Raw genomic sequence first — 14,816 nt, 5'->3', positions numbered from 1 at the left:
AATCTCAGGGTTATGAGTTCAAGCCCCACGGTGGGCATGGGAGCCTATAACAAAGAAAAAACTGATAATTCATTCTAAAAACATTGAATTTAAGCACTGATAGAAATATTGCCTTTTTAGGGGTGATGGTTAAAAGAAACACTGAAAGGAATATACCAGGAGCCCGTTGTATTGTTTTGCAAGATTAACTTATATGGTAATAAGAGATTGTATTCATCTTGTCGATATGTGAATATAAAACTCCACGGACCAGTTACATAGAAGCTGTCCAAGGGTTTTGAATTTAGATACCAAGCACCATAGGTAACAGGTGTGTTGGAAATGTGTTAATCGACGGACCTGCTTGTGTAAATGCATGGTGAGAGATCATGATTACTGTACCCTTCATGTGCTGCAAAGGGAATAACAGCTTAAAAGCACCTGCAAAGGGAGGGAAAGATCTTCTGTAGTAAAATGCTGGAGAAAGTAATCTTTTGGTCCACTAGTTAGCAAGAAAAGGATAGGCTTTTTTCTTCCTAAAGAACAGAGCACTATCTATATCTATCTATGTGGTTGGTCATAGTGGCCAAACTTCTGTTGAGGAATGTATCATTCACCTGAAGTCTTAAATGTCAGAGCTTAGCTAGTCTCTCCATAAACTCATGATTATCCGTGAGAAACCGTAAGGGAGAAGACGCTGCAGGTTCAGAAGACCATGTGACGGGAGACTAAATTTCATTAACAACACCCTGAGAGGAGCCAGTCAGCCGAAGGGAACAGCAGGGGGAATCCCCACCTCTTAACCCAGAAAATGCTCGTACCAGCTCCACCTCTACTTTTGCCACACATGCTGCACAATAATTCATCAGGTGGAAAGCTGTAGGTGTGACTGAGGGGCAGTACCAAGGATGATCCACAATCGTGAGGGGCTTCCAATTTGTTCACTGATTTATGGAAATGCAGAAAACACGTTTTTCAAACTACATGCAATTGTTCTCAAAAACAGACGCTAAGTCTTGTCAATATTGTCTTTCAACGCCTACAAGCTAGAAAAAGAAGTACTCAAAATATTGTTGAATAGATGAATGAATAAAATAGTAACTAGGTTTAGTAAAATGTGAGGGAGAGGAGAAGCAGGAGAGTCTGGGAGGTACCGAGTCTTGTATTAGATAAGGTTAGATTAAATCTGATACCTCTGAGGGAAAATCTATTACTTGCTGAGGGGAGCTCCTCTTTCTTCCTTCCCTCCTTCATATTATTAGAGTAAGAAAAGTATCAAGCACTTATAATCAAAGTCATTTAAACCTTTTACAGAAAGGGGCACCTGGGTGGCTCAGGCAGTTAAGTGTCCGACTTCAGCTCAGGTCATGATCTCAAGGTTCCTGAGTTTGAGCCCCACATAGGCTCACTGCTGTCAGTGAAGAGCTTCAAATCCTCTGTCCCCCTCTCTCTGCCCCTCCCGCATGCGCGCACACACACACACACACACACACACTCTCTCTCAAAAATGAATGAACATTAAAAAAAAAGAATCAACTTTTTACAGAAGATTCTTATTCAGTTAATATTAATGTTAGATATAGTTTTTCATTTCTTCTTTTATCTTTTTTATTCTTTTAAGCATAATTTTATATATTGAACCAATTGTCTTTTTGCACTCAAAATCTTAGGGAAACAATAAAGTTTTAGAGATGGATGCATCCTGAAAGTAGTAAAATCCAAAGTCTTAAGACTTCCAGAATAACAATAATATGCTATACAATATGCTATATATTATAACAATAATATTCTTTTCTTCTTTACATGGTGGTCACTCCATCATTGCATTACTCAATCAGTAAATACTTATTAAATACCAAATGGCCCCCAAATAATGTGGGATAGTACAGAGGGGATGCACACATACACACACACACACACAAACACACACAGCAGAAATCATAGTTTCTGCTTTAAAGTATTTCTAATTGGAAGAACTTAAATTATGTATGTGTTTAAAGCAAAGAGCAGTCAAACATCAAACAGCTGGAAATTATCTAAAAGTGCCTTGGAAACACAAAGGGGAAATGTTATTATGAACCAAAACCAGCAAAAGGAGTTTTTATGAAGGAGGCAGGACCTGGACTAGACCTTGAGGGACAGTTAGCAGGGAGACAAAGTGTCTCCCAGATGGGATGGATACACTGGCATAAAAGCTGGAAGGAAAAGGAGGCTGACACTTCTTACACCCCACGTCAGAAGCCAAAGTAAGGTGTGACTCTCACAGCAAGTGACAGGCTGTAAGTACCAGGCTGATATTACGGGAGGAGAAATGTTGCTTTGGGACAGTGACAGATGGCACTATTGTTTGGGAATTAATTTGAGTCTCAATGTTTTGTGCCTGCAACAGGTGTGCTGTGGATACTTTTAAAGAAGCTAATGGGGAATAGCTGAGCTGCTGGGTGTTCTGTTTAAAACATGGTTATGAAATGTAGAGTGGTGATTAGTTGGTTTTTAATTTTCATTTGAGCATAACTGACACACAATGTTACATTGGTTTCAGGTGTACAACATAGTGATTCAACCTCTCTATACCATATGCTACGCTCACCACAAGTATAGCTACCATCTGTCACCATACATCACTATTACAATATCTTTGACTATGTTGTTTGTGCCTTTTATTCCTACAACTTATTCATTCTGTTGCTGGAAGCCTGTATCTCCCACTTCCCTTCACCCATTTTGCCTGTCCCTGCACAGCCCCCCTCCTCCGTCAACCATCAGTTTCTTCTCTGTATTTATAAGTCTGATACTGCTTTTTGTTTATTGATTTCCACATATGATATTTGTCTTTCTCAGCCTGCCATATTTCACTTAGCATCATACCCTCTGGTTCCATCCATGTTGTTGAAAATGGCAAGATCTCATCCTTTTTATGGCTGAGTAATACTCCATTGTGTGTGTATGTGCGTGCGTGTGTGCATGTGTGTGTGTGTACACATCTTCTTTATTCATTCATCTGTTGATGGACATTTGGATTGCTTCCATATCTTGGCAATTATAAATGTTGTAATAAACATAGGGGTGCATATATCTTTTTGAATTAGTGTTTTCATTTTCTTTAGGTAAATATCCAGGAGTGGAATTACTGGATCATATAGTATTTCTATTTTTAACGTTACGAAGAACCTCTATACTGGTTTTCATAGTGTTTTTACCAATTTACATTCCTACTAACAGTGTATGAAGGCTCCTGTTTCTCCATATCCTCGCCAACACTTGCTATTTCTTGTCTTTTTGATTTTAGCTATTCTGACAGGTGTAGGGTAATATTTCATTGTGGTTTTGATTTGCATTTCCCTGATGATTAGTGATGGTGAGCACCTTTTCATGTGTCTGTGGGCCATCTGTAAGTCTTCTTTGGAAAAATGTCTATTCAAGTCCTCTGCCCATTACTTAATCAGATTTTTTTTTTTTTTTTTAGTGTTGAGTTGTATAAGATTTTTATACATTTTGGATACTAACCCCTAATCAAATGTATCATTTGTAACAATTTTCTCTCAATTAATAGGTTGCCTTTTCGTTTTGTTGATGTTTTCCTTTGCTGTGCAAAAGCTTCTTATTTTGTTGTAGTCTCCATAGTTTATTTTTGCTTTTATTTCTCTTGCCTCAGAAGACCTATCTAGAAAATGTTTTCTAGACTTAGAAAATGTTTCTATGTCTGGTGTTAGAGAAATTGCTGCCTGTGTTCTTTGCTAGAATTTTTATGGGTTCGGGTCTCACATTTAGGTCTCTTATCCATTTTGAGTTTATTTTTGAGTTATGGTGTTAGACAGTGGTCCAGTTTCATTCTTTTGCATGTAGCTCTCCAGTTTTCCCAGCAGAATTTATTGAAGAAACTGTCATTTCTCCATTGTAAATTCTTGCTTCCTTTGTTGTAGATTAATTGACCGTATGGGTTTATTTCTGGACTTTTTATTCTGTTCTATTGATCTATGTGTCTATTTTTGTGGCCGTACCATGCTGTTTTGATTACTACAGCTTTGTGGTATATCTTTGCTTTTTGTATATATATCATAGGTTTTGGGTTTGTGGTTACCATGACAGGAGGTTCATATATAATACATATATATAGCAGTCTATGTTAATTTGACAGTCATTTAAGTTGAAACATATTCTTTTAAAAAAAAATCTTTCTTTTTTGTATTCCCTCTCCCACATTTCATGAATATTCTGTCATATTTTACATCTTTTTATTCATAATTTTCTTATGTCTAATTATGACTATTTCTATTCCACTTAAAGAAGTCCCATTAACATTTTTTGTAAGGTTGGTTTAGTGATGATAAACTGCTTTAATTTCTGATTGTCTGGGAAACTCTTTATCTCTCCTTTTTTTAAAAAAATTTTTTTAAAAATATTTATTTCTTTTTGAGAGAGATAGTGTGAGCAGGGGAGGGGCAGAGATAGAGAGGGACAGAGGATCCCAAGTGAGCTCTGTGCTGACAGCAGAGTCTGGTGAGAGGCTTGAACTCAGGAACCATGAGATCATGACCTCAGCCAAAGTCATCTATTCAACCAACTGAGCCACCCAGGTGCCCCTCCTTATCTCTCCTTTAAATCTGAATGATAATCTTGCTGGGTAGAGAATTCTTGGTTGTAGGGTTTTTCCTTTCAGAACTTTGAATATATCATACCACTGCCTTCTGGCCTGAAAAGTTTCTGCTGAAAAATGAGCTGACAGCCTTATAGAGTTTCCCTTGTAGGTAACTTTTTGCTTCTCTCTTCCTGCTTTTAAAATTCTGTCTTTATCTTTAGCCTTTGACATTTTTTTTTTTTTCAACGTTTTTTATTTATTTTTGGGACAGAGAGAGACAGAGCATGAACGGGGGAGGGGCAGAGAGAGAGGGAGACACAGAATCGGAAACAGGCTCCAGGCTCCGAGCCATCAGCCCAGAGCCTGACGCGGGGCTCAAACTCACGGACCGCGAGATCGTGACCTGGCTGAAGTCGGACGCTTAACCGACTGCGCCACCCAGGCGCCCCTAGCCTTTGACATTTTAATTATGTGTCATGGTGTAGACCTCCTTGGGTTTATCTTGTATGAAACTCTATGCTTCCTGAACCTGGATGTATATTTCCTTCCCTAAGTTAGGAAAGTTTTCAGCTATCATTTTTTCACAAAAGTTGTCTGCCCCTTTCTGTCTTTCTTCCTCTCCCTCTCCTTGTTGTTGTCATCTTCCTCTTCTCCTCCACTCCTCTTCTTCTTGCCCTATAACATCAATGTTTGTTCACTTGATGTTGTCCAAGAGAGCCCTTAACCTATCCTCATTTAAAAAATTCTTTTCTTTTTGTTGTTCAGCTTGAGTGCTTTCCATTACCCTGTCTTCCAGATCACTGATCCATTCCTCTGCATTTGCTAATCTGTTGATTCCTTCTAGTGTATTTTTTATTTCAATTATTGTATTCTTCAATTCTGATTGGTTATTTTTTTCTACCTCTTTATCGAAGGTCTTACTGAGTTCTTCCACTTTTCTTTCTAGCCACGTGAGCATTACGGTCATTACTTTAAATTCTTTCTCAGCCATATTGGTTATCTTCATTTCCTTTAGTTCTTTTTCTGAACTTTTGTCTTTTCTTTCTTTTGGAACATATTCCTTTGTCTCCCCATTTTGCTTGACTTTCTGTGTTTGTTTCTACGAATTATGTGGAACAACTACTTCTAAACTTGAAGACATGGTCTTGCATATGATCATCTCTTATGTAGACTATATATAACTGGTGACTTTTGCTGGCTGTTTGGAGTTGTGGCTGTGTGGGCTAGGGGCCCTATGGCTCTCTACATAGTAGGCATCCTGGCAGGACAGCTTATAGAGAGCTGGTTAGTTTTGAGGAATGTAAGTAATTTGCTTCTTAATTTTTACTACGATCCGACTTGCTTATTTAGTCTAACTATGCTTCACCTAGTAACATCCTGTGCTTTGATGGCTGAAGATCCAGGAGACTTGGGTTTGAAGCCTACTTATATAACTTTGGGAGAGTTATCTTTCTAAGTCTAATCTGTAAGAGAGGGAGAAACACTTGGCCTCCCTCAGTGATTGTGAGGATGAATTGAAAAATGTATTCAAATATGTAATAAATCTCTTGACACATATTTTCCTCTTTCCTTTTTTTTCTTTCTCAGTTCTCAAACAATAGGCAACTATACTCAAGAAGACCACAAAACTTATCATATCATATAAAACTTGTGACAGTTTTTGGACTAAAAAGGAGCACTGCTGAAAATTATACTAGGGCACAGTAGTAAATTAAAACTGACCCTTACTATATTTCTTTATGAAAAGAGAAGAAAAAATAAATGAGAAAAAAAATTAAACCCCTATAAACCGTTGAATAAAACACTTGTGTAACAAGAGATGTTCTTGTGTTTCTCTACAAGGATCTCAAAATCAAAATCAAAATCTTTTTGCAATGTGTTTGGCAGTTCTCACTAAAAGTAGCAATGAGCACAATATTAACTGTAAACTGCCACTCTTGTTCCCTCATGGCATCATATTCTTTCATATTCTTTCTTCTCAAACTTTCTGGCTGATACATTCTGGCTGGTTTGGGAAATCAGGGACACCAGTAATTGGGGCCTAAAAAGACCTGATTTATATATATTTAGATTCCAGCATGATTAAGTTTGGGAGAGAAAATTGAATTTATATCATGGCCTTTCCTGAGAGAGATTTCAAGGAGGCACTGCAGCATAATGTGGAGGTGAGGTGTGTGGGAATAGTTTAACTTGTTATTAGAGACTTTTTGACATTTCACCATTTTATTTTTATGCTTTGAATTCCCTCACTAAAAGGTGGGAACAGAGATATTGACGTTGCCATTGAAATATTGCTGCCTTCTTTCATAGGTGACTTGAGTCTTATATAACGTGCCTTAATATTTGGTAGCAATTAATACTGTGCGTATAAACTTACCATTTAAACTTGATTCTATGCTTGCCAAGCAAACTAAATAGAGAATCGTAGTCTAAGAAGCTTCAGTCCTAATACATTAATTAGCACATGTGTGAGTCTAGGACATTATGAGTAAGTCAACGGAAACTGAGCTCTAATCTACTCTGGGTTTCTTGCAGGAATTGTTTGTAACCAGGTGCATCCATTACAGTGAGGGGACTTTTAACCATATGTTCACAGGACTTCAGGTTTGATTTCAGGACATGTTGGGGTGCTCTTAAAAGTCACTTCAGTGAATCTGTGGATCCTGTTCTGGCCTCATTAGGCTGCCAGGATCCTCCTTTGGGCCCCTGAATCAGTGTCACAGATTGTGAGGTAACCAGAGAGCATCTTAATACCTTCTTGGTGACAGCAAGCATCTGGCTCTCTTCTTTTCTTGGATGAATTTTTGCATGCTTTTTCTTACTACGTGTTTTAGACTTGTTGGTACATATTACCAAAATAATAGGACTCTATAAAAATGAGAGGAAAAACCTTTGCTTAGGGACTTCTGGGGCAATGCAGCATTAAAGCAAGCCCAGAGAAGACAATGCAGCTGATAACCTGAGTCAGAAAAGTTTAACCTATCACTGGGCTCCCAGCATGCCAGTAATCTCTATTTATAGGTGGGATGAAAACATACCCCCAGAAGTGGAGTGTCTTCCTGAATATTATGATGGTAATGGTGAAGGTTCACAGGATAGGAGTTTTTGGGCAAAGAAACGGAACCTCTCCAAAGAGTAGTAAGTACTAGTTTTTATAAATAGCTAGAGGATATGTATCAGGTACTCCAACTAAGTCAGTTTGGGAGTCAAGACACAGTTTTCTGGAAATGTGGGAAAAGTATAAGCTTGAAGCAAAAGGAAAGCATCTTTGGAGGCCTTGTGCATTGAAAGGAAGAGGGCTAAATCCGGACAGGGCAATGGCAACTATACAGCAGAAGACAGCATCTCCTAGAGCCAGAGGAGGCACACAAAAGATGATAAGATTTAAACACTGGTTCAAGGGCAAGTGATTGAACCCATCATAAGGTAATTGCTAATTCAGATCTACCCAGGCAGCTGTTTCTAGCATCCATTTCTTATAACATTCAGCTTGATGATGTAGACAGTTTATGTTCATTGGTCTCTTTTTTTTTTCTAGGCCCCCATTTGCATAGAAAATTCCTACCACATATTTTTTCCCTAATATGTAATTTTAATGTAACAGGTTAAAAATTCTAAGTCGAATGGAGATTAACTTAGCAAATATGTGGCATAAGATAACAAGAATCATAAAATATCTATCTTTATGAATATTCATAGAGAATTATACTTTAGTTTGGCTTTTTCATCTTTGAGAACCAGAAAATCCGATTTCCAGACTGTCTTTCCCCAAAGATAGTTTGTCTATGGACTAATTATGTTAAAGTTTTTTTCAACTTTAGCTTTCATTATTTGTAAAATGAAGAACAATATTTTTCTAGTTTCTTTTAGTTTTATATAACAAACTGTTTTAGTTTGTTACATAAATGCTTTTATATATCCTACAACTTGTACAAAGGACTTTTCAAAAAAGATATGACTTCTAAAGCATTTAATACTGCTTGTAACTTGGGTAAAGATATCAATGAGGGAGATGCCACATGATAATACGTTTTAATTGAAATATAAACCTAGTTTTATTTTGCAAGTGAGTGAGAGAGAGCGAGAGAGAAAAGAGATAGACATGTGCTTTATGAAGAAAATGGCTTTTAAAAATGGCTCAGTAGTATTTTGCAGGCCAACTTTATTTCCTGGTGCCTCTGGCAAACAGGGGAAAGTGCATTCTTCCACACAGGCGTTCTTGGAATAAAATGTCTCTAGGGAGTTCACTTCCTGCTTCATCATGCATCATACCTGTTTTACCTACTAATCTATACCTCACAGGACTATTGAGAGCCCTAGCTAATAAAAAGCGATCATAAAGCACTTGGCAAAACCACAACAACTATAAAAGGATACATGCAAATGTGGTAAGGCTTGCCTTTCTGGTATGTACATGAAGTCCTTGCGCATGAAATAGTGCAGTGACTCAAATGTTAAGAAATTTTTTTCTCTTTCACAAACTGGAAGTAGTTTTGCCAGCTGGCTTGCTGGAGTGAATTGTTTTGAACTCAATAGTAGGCCACTTGATTGAAAACCTTCCTCCTGATTCTAATATTAGACCTCTCCTCATGAATTTGTGCATGTATTACTTAAGAATTCATACCTGCTTATTTAAAGGGGAAGAGCAACATGTTTGTGTTAGAAAAACGTACAGAAATAAATGGGTTGCATGGTAATCAATGGTCTCGTGTCATCACTGAATAGGAATTAGTAGCACTTACTTGGTAGTCTTCTAAAGCAACCACTGTGAGAACACATTGTAATTACCATACACAGTGCACACACTAATGTTGTATGTTCCTGATCCACAATTCAACCTGGCAGGAAGTAAAGAGAAGACCCAGGGAGTGGCCGTATAGTAGATAGAAAGAGTGGTCAGTCCATCCTGATGTGAGGATTCCATTCAGTCGCAAACAGACTCTCAGGCTGAGTCATGAGTCCAGATGCCGCCATCCCACTCCAGCCAAGTGCAGCTATCCTGACTGCCAGGAGAAGACTCCTGGAATTACACATAGTGAATGAAGAATGGCAGGTGAGACTGAGTCCTTGTTACAAAGGAAGCAAATCCCCAACAAACTAAGAAGACCTTTATCAGTTTCATTCTGCTGCTCCTTCTCTCTCAGAAAAGATTACAAGCAGAGGTCTTCTTCAGAAATACTTGCCTATGTCTTGGGTGTGACATCAGAGACAATAGCAGAGAGAAAAGATGACATCCATACTTTTGAAGCCCAGGAGACTTCTCAGTCCCTGTTTATTTTTATTCTGGCTTTGCTTGAAACAATAAAAAAGGGGAGGTGGTCAAATATTTTGAAGTTTTGAATCTCTGTTTATCACTCTAAGGATCTTCTGCTGTGGAACCGTATGATGTCACCTGGTATTTGAGTTCAATGCTGGCATGTAGTGTTTTTCTTTTTCCCCCTAGAAGTGACCAGATTTAAGTGCATGTAATATTTACTTTGTTATTTTCTTATATTTTATGAAAGTGGAACTTGGCATATAGGAATTTTTTTATTACAGGAATTTATGTTGATCATTTCTCTATTTATATCAGAATTAGAGTTGCTTATAGGGGTTATTAATTTTGTTGGACTATTAATGTCATATTAGATGCCCCTATATGTTTCTTTCCACGAAATTCTAATGCCGTGGCTCATTGGTGTGATTATGCGTTCTCCTGAGAGTATTAAATGGGTGTGAGTGGAATAGCCATATGATAAAGATGTTTTTATTTATGTGGAGTGTCTGGTAGGTGGAGTTAGGAGATTCTTTCCCAGGCATTGCCACAGCGTTACACAAACATTGCTCTGTTTCTTGTAACCCAAATGAGGCTCCTCAAAGAGTCCATGAAAAAAATCTGTCTTCTCTGATTACAGTCTGGTGGTGATACTCTGCTTCAAATATTCCTTTTTCTTAACTCCAAAGACTGTTTTAAGTTTTCCAATGTCTGGCAGATGCCAAGATAAAGATAAGGATGAACTAGCAAGAGCTGGTCAGAGGTAAGAAAATTTGATTCTATAATTTTGGGCAAATCACCTGAAGTATGGAGGAAAGAGAGTATCTTTGCTGTGTTATTTTTGAGAATTTTATTATCTTTTTCACTAATAGTTTAGCAGCAAAAGAAACAAATATCATTCCCCACTTGCATTTTATAAATATTCGGATATATTCAGATTTGGTAATAAAGATGTTAAGAATAATCTGAGCCTTTTTGTCTCCAAAACTGGAAAACAACATTTTTTTTTTTTTTTCTTAGAGTTGGCTTTCAAATGAACACTGAACACTAACTTTACAGGCCATGAGTTGTGAAAGCAACAGGGGAAGCATACTTTCTGGAAATCTCAAATCTTCTCTTCTACTGTCTCTCTGTTTTAAAAGTAGTATATGTCATTTTGAAAGAGAACTTCACTTTCAGATTCAAATTCATGATGTTGCTAACTATAAAAAGAGTAATATACTTGGAGAATGTTCTTCTTAACATTATCTCAGTTGATATAAAAAAGCAGTTTCTGCTAAAATATTTTCAAGATGATTTTCTAAGGACTTCAAGAAATTTGACTTTGTAAATATTTTATATAAAGGACTTGTATCCCATAATAAATGAAGATGGTGATACTATTAACAAATTTCACCTAAGAACAATAATAGGAGGCAACACAGAGTTAGAGTGTAGGGAGTGTCTGACTTGGATACATGCTTATTATAACTCATGAGAGGATTGTGTCTAAAAGTTCATTTCTAAGTTAATTGTTTGGAACTCAAAACCTTGATATAAATTGGTAAAGCTCACAGTCTGCATAAGTCTAGTTAAGTTATACTGAAGTTGAAGTTCTTTAACAGTATTGTATCAAAAATACCATTCTAGAGTTTACAATATTGTTTCTCTTTCCATACTCCAAAAGGTAAGGAGCTGTCAGGGTAGAATGCAATGATCAAATGCATTCAAGAATAGTCAAGGAAGTAAGGAATACTTGGTAGTGGTGGTGGGGGGTGCAGGTTGGTAATATGTAAAAGTAGCCACCAGAGCCACTGTTCATCTTGAAGGTATTTGTTAAGCTAGATGAGCTTTGAGCACTTGTTATAGCCTCATGGAGCTTGAGCACCTTCCTAACGTGGGGAGTCCAATAGGATACCCCTCATAAACTGGCATTCCAAAGGAATTCAAGGGAAACTGATTGTCTCAAACACCGGAGCAGATGTGGAGGTAGGGTGGGGCAGAAATCCTCCTTAAAGATTCACAAATATAAGCCAGATCTCCCATGGTGGTCTGAAAAATTTCAAGTTGAGAATTTAGTATGAAAGGGTCCTGAATGGATAGTAACCCCCCAGACATATACCCAAAGATAAATAAATATTCTTTCCAGAGAACTCTTCTTTTCAGATCTCACTACATTTCCACATATAAAACTCCAAGGATCAGGTAGCATAAAAATAAATCATCACACATAGAAAAAAAAAGACACCATAAGTAACGGCTAGAAGAAAATCAGATAGTAGAATCAGACTCACAAGTGCTTCAGCAATTGGAATTATCAGAAATAGAATCTAAAATATGTATGCTAAATATATTTTAAGAAATTAAGCAAAGGCTTAAAATATGAATGAAGAGAAAGCAGATTTAAAATAATCAAGCAGAACTTTAGAAATGAAAATAAGATACACTAAAAACTAAATAGCTTTAACAGAAGATGAGACAAAGCCAGAGAAAGAATTAATGAACAGTAGGATATTTGCAAAATTATCCAGAATTCAGCTTAGAAAGATAAGAAAAAAGAAACTATGAAAGAAATGTTAAGAGATATGGAGAGCAAATGAGAATGTGTATACAGAGTCCCAGAAGGAAAGGGGAGAAAGAATGGAGTTCAGAATTTTCCAGAACTGATGAAAGTCAGTTTTAAGGATCTTTTAAAGGTCCTTGTAGTATCTGGCAGAAGGTGGATGGATATAAACTCAGAATTTAATGAGTTAAAATTTACCTGTTAAAATTAGGATAACCACTAAGTGAACAGGAATAGAGTACATAACTTCCAAACTAGAATCTAGGAAGAGAAATAGAAGCATAAACAAAACCAAAAAACAATCAATAATCCCAAAGAAGGCAATGGTGAAAAAAAAATATAGATCAGAAAAAAATAAATGGGGAGTACATTAGATGGCAAAAGTAAATTTCAATATATCAGCAATTATAAAGCATGGAATGGTTTAAATGCTTGGTCTAAGATTCAATCATTATTAGAGTAGACTAAAAGTCAAAATTAACACGAATTAGATAAATCTGAAACATAATGGCTTAGAAAGTTTTAATATAATGGGATGAAAAGAGTTATAATAATACTAGGCAAATACTAATCAGAAGAAAGCAATTTAGGGGTGTCTGGGTGGCTCAGTCAGTTCAGCATTGGACTCTTGGTTTCGGCTCAGGTTGTGATTTCACGGTTTGTAGGATCAAGCCCCGTGTCGGGTTCTGTACTGACAGCATGGAATCTGCCTGGGATTCTCTCTCTCCATCTCTCTCTCTCTCTCTGCCCTTCCCCTGCTCATGCATGTATGTGCACACTCACTCCCTCAATATAAAAACTAAAAATAAATTTTTTTTAAAAAAAGAAAGCCATTTAAATGCTAAGGCAAAAGCATTACTAAAATTAAAGAAGGTCAGAACGTAATGGTAAATTTACCAGGCAAATAAAATAATTATAAACCGGTTTGCATATTATAACACCCCCCCAACTATATAAAGCAAAAATTGACAGAATTATAAGCTGAGACAGACAAACCTAACAACATACTAGGAAATTTTAACTCATCTCTTCCATGAATGAATTATCGAGCAGATGCAAATATAGTAATAGAAGATACCAACAACACAATCATGGTAATAGAAGAGATCAATAATACGACCATAATACTTGATCGAGGCCTTTTGTTTGTTGGTTAGTTGGTGCTTTTTTGTTTTATTTTTTAGGAGCTGCAGCCTTCTAATTTAATTTTGAGAGAAACAAATAAGTTTGGGGAGATTGAAAATTCCCCACAATGGCTACTGAAGTTCCAAATTTCTTTCGGTTAAGTTGATCCATTTAGTCTAGAAATGCATATGAGGAAGGATCATAGTTTTTAAACATAAAACCACCAGAGTCCTAGTAGTGGGGGGAACCGCTACTGTCAAAGCATTTTGAGGACAGCGATCCCATTTCTTAGAGGTTTTTTTTTTTCCTAGAGCTAAGAGAAAAATTCCTAAACAGCACAGTTTCAACAGGAACGTCCTGGTTCCAGAAGGAATCAGACCAAAGGCCAGAACAGTTCCACTACCAACAGTCTGGTTCTGAAAAGGAATTGGATTGAAGGCCAACACGCTTCCAACAGGCACAGTTCCACTAGAAACAACCTGCTTCTAAGAAGGAGTCAGACCAAAGAACAGACAAGTACTCCCAGGAAGGATAGGCCTTCAAAACAGAACCCGAGTAAAGTCGGGAGAGCACAAAGAGAGTAGAGCTCTAAATCCAGGAAAAAAACTTACCCTCAAACTCCAGGGTTGGCAACTAAGCTGCGAACTCCATTGGCTCTGTAGCATCTGTTTGCTCACCCGCCTGAGAGTTGCTGGGGGTCTTCTCCGGATCCCACTTCTGATCACAAAGTAATATTCACCTTAAAAATAAAACTGTCAGATTTTTACCAGCAAAAATAAGTTTATTTGGGAATAACAGATATTGCAATTTGGGATAGGCAAGCTATGGCAAAACCATAGGCGAGATCTGATCAAGGAGGCACATTTTTGAAATACCTTGCCCAAGAACTGCTGAATATATACTTCTTATAAACACAGGCAAACAATTTAAAATAAGCTTAAAATAGGGGCGCCTGGGTGGCTCAGTCGGTTGGGCGGCCGACTTCGGCTCAGGTCATGATCTCTCGGTCAGTGAGTTCAAGCCCTGTGCTGACCACTCAGAGCCTGGAGCCTGTTTCGGATTCTGTGTCTCCCTCTCTCTGACCCTCCCCCGTTCATGCTCTGTCTCTCTCTGTCTCAAAAATAAATAAACGTTAAAAAAAAATTTTTTTTAAATAAGCTTAAAATATTAAAAAAGACTAATAGTTTATAGACTGTGTTCTCTGGCACCAATATAGACAATGTTCTTTGACAACTGTGGTCCTGAAAAATGTTAATATCAGTTGCTAAGTAGGAAATATTATCGCTGAAATATGATCTTGTGAGGATATATCACCTTGACTCTGTCATATCAGAAGT

The 14,816-nt window shown here is 37.2% G+C and overlaps 1 protein-coding gene across 4 annotated transcripts in view; it reads right to left on the bottom strand.

Annotated features, from left to right (window-relative positions):
- CF3H1orf53 (chromosome F3 C1orf53 homolog) overlaps positions 1-14,816 on the bottom strand; it is a 107,284-nt gene that overhangs the window by 90,191 nt on the left and 2,277 nt on the right. For 3 of the 4 annotated variants that reach the window (XM_042976472.1, XM_042976473.1, XM_042976474.1), the window contains one exon: positions 14,091-14,218. The gene's annotated coding sequence lies outside the window, so the exon portion shown is untranslated. Of the gene's footprint in view, positions 1-9,798; positions 9,998-14,090; positions 14,219-14,816 lie in introns of those variants that run through there. The other variant, XR_006214032.1, reaches the window with a different exon arrangement.

This window comes from Panthera tigris, chromosome F3 (assembly GCF_018350195.1).
Source record: "Panthera tigris isolate Pti1 chromosome F3, P.tigris_Pti1_mat1.1, whole genome shotgun sequence".
Taxonomy (NCBI): Eukaryota; Metazoa; Chordata; class Mammalia; order Carnivora; family Felidae; genus Panthera; species Panthera tigris.
Note: the sequence above shows the minus strand (reverse complement) of the source record. Positions and strands in the feature narration are given on the sequence as shown.